This window comes from Schistocerca gregaria, chromosome 8 (assembly GCF_023897955.1).
Source record: "Schistocerca gregaria isolate iqSchGreg1 chromosome 8, iqSchGreg1.2, whole genome shotgun sequence".
NCBI lineage: Eukaryota > Metazoa > Arthropoda > Insecta > Orthoptera > Acrididae > Schistocerca > Schistocerca gregaria.
In genome coordinates, this window is record NC_064927.1 from 63,092,358 (window position 1) to 63,103,795 (window position 11,438).

Here is an 11,438-nt window from a genome sequence, read left to right on the forward strand (position 1 = left end):
AAATGAGGGCCAGGCCGCGGTTTCCAATCAATAATGGTGTCAGTTGGAGCAGGAAATCTATTCCATTCCATGTAAACATTATGGAGCCATCACCGACTTGCACAGTGCCATGTAGACAACTTAGTTCCATGGCCTCGTGGGATCTGTGCCACATTAGAACTCTACCCTCAGCTGTTAGCAAATGAGGCCCAGGCCACGGTTTCCAATCAATAATGGTTTCAGTTGGAGCAGAAAATCAATTCCATTCCATGTAAACATTATGGAGCCATCACCGACTTGCACAGTGCCATGTAGACAACTTAGTTCCATGGCCTCGTGGGATCTGTGCCACATTAGAACTCTACTCTCAGCTGTTAGCAAATGAGGGCCAGGCCACGGGTTCCAATCAATAATGGTTTCAGTTGGAGCAGAAAATCTATTCCATTCCATGTAAACATTATGGAGCCATCACCGACTTGCACAGTGCGATGTAGACAACTTAGTTCCATGGCCTCGTTGGATCTGAGCCACATTAGAACGCTACCCTCAGCTGTTAGCAAATGAGGGCCAGGCCACGGTTTCCAATCAATAATGGTTTCAGTTGGAGGAGAAAATCTATTCCATTCCATGTAAACATTATGGAGCCATCACCGACTTGCACAGTGCCATGTAGACAACTTAGTTCCATGGCCTCGTGGGATCTGTGCCACAATAGAACTCTACCCTCAGCTGTTAGCAAATGAGGGCCAGGCCACGGTTTCCAATCAATAATGGTTTCAGTTGGAGCAGAAAATCTATTCCATTCCATGTAAACATCATGGAGCCATCACCGACTTGCACAGTGCCATGTAGACAACTTAGTTTTATGGCCTCGTGGGATCTGTGCCACATTAGAACGCTACCCTCAGCTGTTAGCAAATGATGGCCAGGCCACGGTTTCCAATCAATAATGGTTTCAGTTGGAGCAGAAAATCTATTCCATTCCATGTAAACATTATGGAGCCATCACCGACTTGCACAGTGCCATGTAGACAACTTAGTTCCATGGCCTCGTGGGGTCTGTGCCACATTAGAACGCTACCCTCAGCTGTTAGCAAATGAGGGCCAGGCCACGGTTTCCAATCAATAATGGTTTCAGTTGGAGCAGAAAATCTATTCCATTCCATGTAAACAATATGGAGCCATCACCGACTTGCACAGTGCCATGTAGACAACTTAGTTCCATGGCCTCGTGGGATCTGTGCCACATTAGAACTCTACCCTCAGCTGTTAGCAAATGAGGGCCAGGCCACGGTTTCCAATCAATAATGGTTTCAGTTGGAGCAGAAAATCTATTCCATTCCATGTAAACATTATGGAGCCATCACCGACTTGCACAGTGCCATGTAGACAACTTAGTTCCATGGCCTCGTGGGATCTGTGCCACATTAGAACTCTACCCTCAGCTGTTAGCAAATGAGGGCCAGGCCACGGGTTCCAATCAATAATGGTTTCAGTTGGAGCAGAAAATCTATTCCATTCCATGTAAACATTATGGAGCCATCACCGACTTGCACAGTGCCATGTAGACAACTTAGTTCCATGGCCTCGTGGGATCTGTGCCACATTAGAACGTTAACCTCAGCTGTTGGCAAATGATGGCCAGGCCACGGTTTCCAATCAATAATCGTTTCAGTTGGAGCAGAAAATCTATTCCATTCCATGTAAACATTATGGAGCCATCACCGACTTGGACAGTGCCATGTAGACAATTTAGTTCCATGGCCTCGTGGGATCTGTGCCACATTAGAACTCAACCCTCAGCTGTTAGCAAATGAGGGCCAGGCCACGGTTTCCAATCAATAATGGTTTCAGTGGGAGCAGAAAATCTATTCCATTCCATGTAAACATTATGGAGCCATCACCGACTTGCACAGTGCCATGTAGACAACTTAGTTCCATGGCCTCGTGGGATCTGTGCCACATTAGAACGCTACCCTCAGCTATTAGCTAATGAGGGCCAGGCCACGGTTTCCAATCAATAATGGTTTCAGTTGGAGGAGAAAATCTATTCAATTCCATGTAAACATTATGGAGCCATCACCGACTTGCACAGTGCCATGTAGACAACTTAGTTCCATGGCCTCGTGGGATCTGTGCCACATTAGAACGCTACCCTCAGCTGTTAGCAAATGAGGGCCAGGCCACGGTTTCCAATCAATAATGGTTTCAGTTGGAGCAGAAAATCTATTCCATTCCATGTAAACATCATGGAGCCATCACCGACTTGCACAGTGCCATGTAGACAACTTAGTTTTATGGCCTCGTGGGATCTGTGCCACATTAGAACGCTACCCTCAGCTGTTAGCAAATGAGGGCCAGGCCACGGTTTCCAATCAATAATGGTTTCAGTTGGAGCAGAAAATCTATTCCATTCCATGTAAACATTATGGAGCCATCACCGACTTGCACAGTGCCATGTAGACAACTTAGTTCCATGGCCTCGTGGGATCTGTGCCACATTAGAACGCTACCCTCAGCTGTTAGCAAATGAGGGCCAGGCCACGGTTTCCAATCAATAATGGTTTCAGTTGGAGCAGAAAATCTATTCCATTCCATGTAAACATTATGGAGCCATCACCGACTTGCACAGTGCCATGTAGACAACTTAGTTCCATGGCCTCGTGGGATCTGTGCCACATTAGAACGCTACCCTCAGCTGTTAGCAAATGAGGGCCAGGCCACGGTTTCCAATCAATAATGGTGTCAGTTGGAGCAGAAAATCTATTCCATTCCATGTAAATATTATGGAGCCATCACCGACTTGCACAATGCCATGTAGACAACTTAGTTACATGGCCTCGTGGGATCTGTGCCACATTCGAACTCTACCCTCAGCTGTTAGCAAATGAGTGCCAGGACACGGTTTCCAATCAATAATGGTTTCAGTTGGAGCAGAAAATCTATTCCATTCCATGTAAACATTATGGAGCCATCACCGACTTGCACAGTGCGATGTAGACAACTTAGTTCCATGGCCTCGTGTAATCTGTGCCACATTAGAACGCTACCCTCAGCTGTTAGCAAATGAGGGCCAGGCCTCGGTTTCCAATCAATAATGGTGTCAGTTGGAGCAGAAAATCTATTCCATTCCATGTAAACATTATGGAGCCATCACCGACTTGCACAGTGCCATGTAGACAACTTAGTTCCATGGCCTCGTGGGATCTGTGCCACATTAGAACTCTACCCTCAGCTGTTAGCAAATGAGGGCCAGGCCACGGTTTCCAATCAATAATGGTTTCAGTTGGAGCAGAAAATCTATTCCATTCCATGTAAACATTATGGAGCCATCACCGACTTGCACAGTGCCATGTAGACAACTTAGTTCCATGGCCTCGTGGGATCTGTGCCACATTAGAACTCTACCCTCAGCTGTTAGCAAATGAGGGCCAGGCCACGGGTTCCAATCAATAATGGTTTCAGTTGGAGCAGAAAATCTATTCCATTCCATGTAAACATTATGGAGCCACCACCGACTTGCACAGTGCGATGTAGACAACTTAGTTCCATGGCCTCGTTGGATCTGAGCCACATTAGAACGCTACCGTCAGCTGTTAGCAAATGAGGGCCAGGCCACGGTTTCCAATCAATAATGGTTTCAGTTGGAGGAGAAAATCTATTCCATTCCATGTAAACATTATGGAGCCATCACCGACTTGCACAGTGCCATGTAGACAACTTAGATCCATGGCCTCGTGGGATCTGTGCCACAATAGAACTCTACCCTCAGCTGTTAGCAAATGAGGGCCAGGCCACGGTTTCCAATCAATAATGGTTTCAGTTGGAGCAGAAAATCTATTCCATTCCATGTAAACATCATGGAGCCATCACCGACTTGCACAGTGCCATGTAGACAACTTAGTTTTATGGCCTCGTGGGATCTGTGCCACATTAGAACGCTACCCTCAGCTGTTAGCAAATGAGGGCCAGGCCACGGTTTCCAATCAATAATGGTTTCAGTTGGAGCAGAAAATCTATTCCATTCCATGTAAACATTATGGAGCCATCACCGACTTGCACAGTGCCATGTAGACAACTTAGTTCCATGGCCTCGTGGGATCTGTGCCACATTAGAACGCTACCCTCAGCTGTTAGCAAATGAGGGCCAGGCCACGGTTTCCAATCAATAATGGTGTCAGTTGGAGCAGAAAATCTATTCCATTCCATGTAAATATTATGGAGCCATCACCGACTTGCACAGTGCCATGTAGACAACTTAGTTACATGGCCTCGTGGGATCTGTGCCACATTACAACGCTACCCTCAGCTGTTAGCAAATGAGGGCTAGGCCACGGTTTCCAATCAATAATGGTTTCAGTTGGAGCAGAAAATCTATTCCATTCCATGTAAACATTATGGAGCCATCACCGACTTGCACAGTGCCATGTAGACAACTTAGTTCCATGGCCTCGTGGGATCTGTGCCACATTAGAACTCTACCCTAAGCTGTTAGCAAATGAGGGCCAGGCCACGGGTTCCAATCAATAATGGTTTCAGTTGGAGCAGAAAATCTATTCCATTCCATGTAAACATTATGGAGCCATCACCGACTTGCACAGTGCCATGTAGACAACTTAGTTCCATGGCCTCGTGGGATCTGTGCCACATTAGAACTCTACCCTCAGCTGTTAGCAAAAGAGGGCCAGACCACGGTTTCCAATCAATAATGGTTTCAGTTGGAGCAGAAAATCTATTCCATTCCATGTAAACATTATAGAGCCATCACCGACTTGCACAGTGCCATGTAGACAACTTAGTTCCATGGCCTCGTGGGATCTGTGCCACATTAGAACGCTACCCTCAGCTGTTAGCAAATTAGGGCCAGGCCACGGTTTCCAATCAATAATGGTTTCAGTTGGAGCAGAAAATCTATTCCATTCCATGTAAACGTTATGGAGCCATCACCGACTTGCACAGTGCCATGTAGACAACTTAGTTCCATGGCCTCGTGGTATCTGTGCCACATTAGAACGCTACCCTCAGCTGTTAGCAAATGAGGGCCAGGCCACGGTTTCCAATCAACAATGGTGTCAGTTGGAGCAGAAAATCTATTCCATTCCATGTAAACATTATGGAGCCATCACCGACTTGCACAGTGCCATGTAGACAACTTAGTTCCATGGCCTTGTGGGATCTGTGCCACATTAGAACGCTACCCTCAGCTGTTAGCAAATGGGGGCCAGGCCACGGTTTCCAATCAATAATGGTTTCATTTGTAGCAGAAAATCTATTCCATTCCATGTAAACATTATGGAGCCATCACCGACTTGCACAGTGCGATGTAGACAACTTAGTTCCATGGCCTCGTGGGATCTGTGCCACATTAGAACGCTACCCTCAGCTGTTAGCAAATGAGAGCCAGGCCACGGTTTCGAATCAATAATTGTTTCAGTTGGAGCAGAAAATCTATTCCATTCCATGTAAACATTATGGAGCCATCACCGACTTGCACAGTGCCATGTAGATAACTTAGTTCCATGGCCTCGTGGGATCTGTGCCACATTAGAACGCTACCCTCAGCTGTTACCAAATGAGGGCCAGGCCACGGTTTCCAATCAATAATGGTTTCAGTTGGAGCAGAAAATCTATTCCATTCCATGTAAACATTATGAAGCCATCACCGACTTGCACAGTGCCATGTAGACAACTTAGTTCCATGGCCTCGTGGTATCTGTGCCACATTAGAACGCTACCCTCAGCTGTTAGCAAATGAGGGCCAGGCCACGGTTTCCAATCAATAATGGTGTCAGTTGGAGCAGAAAATCTATTCCATTCCATGTAAACATTATGGAGCCATCACCGACTTGCACAGTGCCATGTAGACAACTTAGTTCCATGGCCTCGTGGGATCTGTGCCACATTAGAACGCTACCCTCAGCTGTTACCAAATGAGGGCCAGGCCACGGTTTCCAATCAATAATGGTTTCAGTTGGAGCAGAAAATCTATTCCATTCCATGTAAACATTATGGAGCCATCACCGACTTGCACAGTGCCATGTAGACAACTTAGTTCCATGGCCTCGTGGTATCTGTGCCACATTAGAACGCTACCCTCAGCTGTTAGCAAATGAGGGCCAGGCCACGGTTTCCAATCAATAATGGTGTCAGTTGGAGCAGAAAATCTATTCCATTCCATGTAAATATTATGGAGCCATCACCGACTTGCACAGTGCCATGTAGACAACTTAGTTACATGGCCTCGTGGGATCTGTGCCACATTAGAACTCTACCCTCAGCTGTTAGCAAATGAGGGCCAGGCCACGGGTTCCAATCAATAATGGTTTCAGTTGGAGCAGAAAATCTATTCCATTCCATGTAAACATTATGGAGCCATCACCGACTTGCACAGTGCCATGTAGACAACTTAGTTCCATGGCCTCGTGGGATCTGTGCCACATTAGAACTCTACCCTCAGCTGTTAGCAAATGAGGGCCAGACCACGGTTTCCAATCAATAATGGTTTCAGTTGGAGCAGAAAATCTATTCCATTCCATGTAAACATTATAGAGCCATCACCGACTTGCACAGTGCCATGTAGACAACTTAGTTCCATGGCCTCGTGGTATCTGTGCCACATTAGAACGCTACCCTCAGCTGTTAGCAAATGAGGGCCAGGCCACGGTTTCCAATCAATAATGGTGTCAGTTGGAGCAGAAAATCTATTCCATTCCATGTAAACATTATGGAGCCATCACCGACTTGCACAGTGCCATGTAGACAACTTAGTTCCATGGCCTCGTGGGATCTGTGCCACATTAGAACTCTACCCTCAGCTGTTAGCAAATGGGGGCCAGGCCACGGTTTCCAATCAATAATGGTTTCATTTGTAGCAGAAAATCTATTCCATTCCATGTAAACATTATAAAACCATCACCGACTTGCACAGTGCGATGTAGACAACTTAGTTCCATGGCCTCGTGGGATCTGTGTCACATTAGAACGCTACCCTCAGCTGTTAGCAAATGAGAGTCAGGCCACGGTTTCGAATCAATAATGGTTTCAGTTGGAGCAGAAAATCTATTCCATTCCATGTAAACATTATGGAGCCATCACCGACTTGCACAGTGCCATGTAGACAACTTAGTTCCATGGCCTCGTGGGATCTGTGCCACATTAGAACGCTACCCTCAGCTGTTAGCAAATGAGGGCCAGGCCACGGTTTCCTATCAATAATGGTTTCAGTTGGAGCAGAAAATCTATTCCATTCCATGTAAACATTATGGAGCCATCACCGACTTGCACAGTGCCATGTAGACAACTTAGTTCCATGGCCTCGTGGGATCTGTGCCACATTAGAACGCTACCCTCATCTGTTAGCAAATGAGGGCCAGGCCACGGTTTCCAATCAATAATGGTTTCAGTTGGAGCAGAAAATCTATTCCATTCCATGTAAACATTATGGAGCCATCACCGACTTGCACAGTGCCATGTAGACAACTTAGTTCCATGGCCTCGTGGGATCTGTGCCACATTAGAACGCTACCCTCAGCTGTTAGCAAATGAGGGCCAGGCCACGGTTACCAATCAATAATGGTGTCAGTTGGAGCAGAAAATCTATTCCATTCCATGTAAACATTATGGAGCCATCACCGACTTGCACAGTGCCATGTAGACAACTTAGTTCCATGGCCTCGTGGGATCTGTGCCACATTAGAACTCTACCCTCAGCTGTTAGCAAATGAGGGCCAGGCCACGGTTTCCAATCAATAATGGTTTCAGTTGGAGCAGAAAATCTATTCCATTCCATGTAAACATTATGGAGCCATCACCGACTTGCACAGTGCCATGTAGACAACTTAGTTCCATGGCCTCGTGGGATCTGTGCCACATTAGAACGCTACCCTCATCTGTTAGCAAATGAGGGCCAGGCCACGGTTTCCAATCAATAATGGTTTCAGTTGGAGCAGAAAATCTATTCCATTCCATGTAAACATTATGGAGCCATCACCGACTTGCACAGTGCCATGTAGACAACTTAGTTCCATGGCCTCGTGGGATCTGTGCCACATTAGAACGCTACCCTCAGCTGTTAGCAAATTAGGGCCAGGCCACGGTTTCCAATCAATAATGGTTTCAGTTGGAGCAGAAAATCTATTCCATTCCATGTAAACATTATGGAGCCATCACCGACTTGCACAGTGCCATGTAGACAACTTAGTTCCATGGCCTCGTGGGATCTGTGCCACATTAGAACTCTACCCTCAGCTGTTAGCAAATGAGGGCCAGGCCACGGTTTCCAATCAATAATGGTTTCAGTTGGAGCAGAAAATCGATTCCATTCAATGTAAACATTATGGAGCCATCACCGACTTGCACAGTGCCATGTAGACAACTTAATTCCATCGCCTCGTGGGATCTGTGCCACATTAGAACTCTACCCTCAGCTGTTAGCAAATGAGGGCCAGGCCACGGTTTCCAATCAATAATGGTTCCAGTTGGAGCAGAAAATCTATTCCATTCCATGTAAACATTATGGAGCCATCACCGACTTGCACAGTGCCATGTAGACTACTTAGTACCATCGCCTCGTGGGATCTGTGCCACATTAGAACGCTACCCTCAGCTGTTAGCAAATGAGGGCCAGGCCACGGTTTCCAATCAATAATGGTTTCAGTTGGAGCAGAAATTCTATTCCATTCCATGTAAACATTATGGAGCCATCACCGACTTGCACAGTGCCATGTAGACAACTTAGTTGCATGGCCTCGTGGGATCTGTGCCACATTAGAACTCTACCCTCAGCTGTTAGCAAATGAGGGCGAGGCCACGGTTTCCAATCAATAATGGTTTCAGTTGGAGCAGAAAATCTATTCCATTCCTTGTAAACATTATGGAGCCATCACCGACTTGCACAGTGCCATGTAGACAACTTAGTTCCATGGCCTCGTGGGATCTGTGCCACATTAGAACGCTACCCTCAGCTGTTAGCAAATGAGGGCCAGGCCACGGTTTCCAATCAATAATGGTTTCAGTTGGAGCAGAAAATCTATTCCATTCCATGTAAACATTATGGAGCCATCTCCGACTTGCACAGTGCCATGTAGACAACTTAGTTCCATGGCGTCGTGGGATCTGTGCCACATTAGAACGCTACCCTCAGCTGTTAGCAAATGAGGGCCAGGCCACGGTTACCAATCAATAATGGTGTCAGTTGGAGCAGAAAATCTATTCCATTCCATGTAAACATTATGGAGCCATCACCGACTTGCACAGTGCCATGTCGACAACTTAGTTCCATGGCCTCGTGGGATCTGTGCCACATTAGAACTCTACCCTCAGCTGTTAGCAAATGAGGGCCAGGCCACGGTTTCCAATCAATAATGGTTTCAGTTGGAGCAGAAAATCTATTCCATTCCATGTAAACATTATGGAGCCATCACCGACTTGCACAGTGCCATGTAGACAACTTAGTTCCATGGCCTCGTGGGATCTGTGCCACATTACAACGCTACCCTCAGCTGTTAGCAAATTAGGGCCAGGCCACGGTTTCCAATCAATAATGGTTTCAGTTGGAGCAGAAAATCTATTCCATTCCATGTAAACATTATGGAGCCATCACCGACTTGCACAGTGCCATGTAGACAACTTAGTTCCATGGCCTCGTGGGATCTGTGCCACATTAGAACTCTACCCTCAGCTGTTAGCAAATGAGGGCCAGGCCACGGTTTCCAATCAATAATGGTTTCAGTTGGAGCAGAAAATCTATTCCATTCAATGTAAACATTATGGAGCCATCACCGACTTGCACAGTGCCATATAGACAACTTAATTCCATGGCCTCGTGGGATCTGTGCCACATTAGAACTCTACGCTCAGCTGTTAGCAAATGAGGGCCAGGCCACGGTTTCCAATCAATAATGGTTCCAGTTGGAGCAGAAAATCTATTCCATTCCATGTAAACATTATGGAGCCATCACCGACTTGCACAGAGCCATGTAGACAACTTAGTACCATCGCCTCGTGGGATCTGTGCCACATTAGAACGCTACCCTCAGCTGTTAGCAAATGAGGGCCAGGCCACGGTTTCCAATCAATAATGGTTTCAGTTGGAGCAGAAAATCTATTCCATTCCATGTAAACATTATGGAGCCATCACCGACTTGCACAGTGTCATGTAGACAACTTAGTTCAATGGCCTCGTGGGATCTGTGCCACATTAGAACTCTACTCTCAGCTGTTAGCAAATGAGGGCCAGGCCACGGTTTCCAATCAATAATGCTTTCAGTTGGAGCAGAAAATCTATTCCATTCCATGTAAACATTATGGAGCCATCACCGACTTGCACAGTGCCATGTAGACAACTTAGTTCCATGGCCTCGAGGGATCTGTGCCACATTACAACGCTACCCTCAGCTGTTAGCAAATGAGGGCCAGGCCACGGTTTCCAATCAATAATGGTGTCAGTTGGAGCAGGAAATCTATTCCATTCCATGTAAACATTATGGAGCCATCACCGACTTGCACAGTGCCATGTAGACAACTTAGTTCCATGGCCTCGTGTGATCTGTGCCACATTAGACCTCTACCCTCAGCTGTTAGCAAATGAGGGCCAGGCCACGGTTTCCAATCAATAATGGTTTCAGTTGGAGCAGAAAATCTATTCCATTCCATGTAAACATTATGGAGCCATCACCGACTTGCACAGTGCCATGTAGACAACTTAGTTCCATGGCCTCGTGGGATCTGTGCCACATTAGAACGCTACCCTCAGCTGTTAGCAAATGAGGGCCAGGCCACGGTTTCCAATCAATAATGGTTTCAGTTGGAGCAGAAAATCTATTCCATTCCATGTAAACAATATGGAGCCATCACCGACTTGCACAGTGCCATGTAGACAACTTAGTTCCATGGCCTCGTGGGATCTGTGCCACATTAGAACTCTACGCTCAGCTGTTAGCAAATGAGGGCCAGGCCACGGTTTCCAATCAATAATGGTTTCAGTTGGAGCAGAAAATCTATTCCATTCCATGTAAACATTATGGAGCCATCACCGACTTGCACAGTGCCATGTAGACAACTTAGTTCCATGGCCTTGTGGGATCTGTGCCACATTAGAACGCTACCCTCAGCTGTTAGCAAATGAGGGCCAGGCCATGGTTTCCAATCAATAATGGTTTCAGTTGGAGCAGAAAATCTATTCCATTCCATGTAAACATTATGGAGCCATGACAAACTTGCACAGTGCCATGTAGACAACTTAGTTCCATGGCCTCGTGGGATCTGTGCCACATTAGAACGCTACCCTCAGCTGTTAGCAAATGAGGGCAAGGCCACGGTTTCCAATCAATAATGGTTTCAGTTGGAGCAGAAAATCTTTTCCATTCCATGTAAACATTATGGAGCCATGACAAACTTGCACAGTGCCATGTAGACAACTTAGTTCCATGGCCTCATGGGATCTGTGCCACATTAGAACG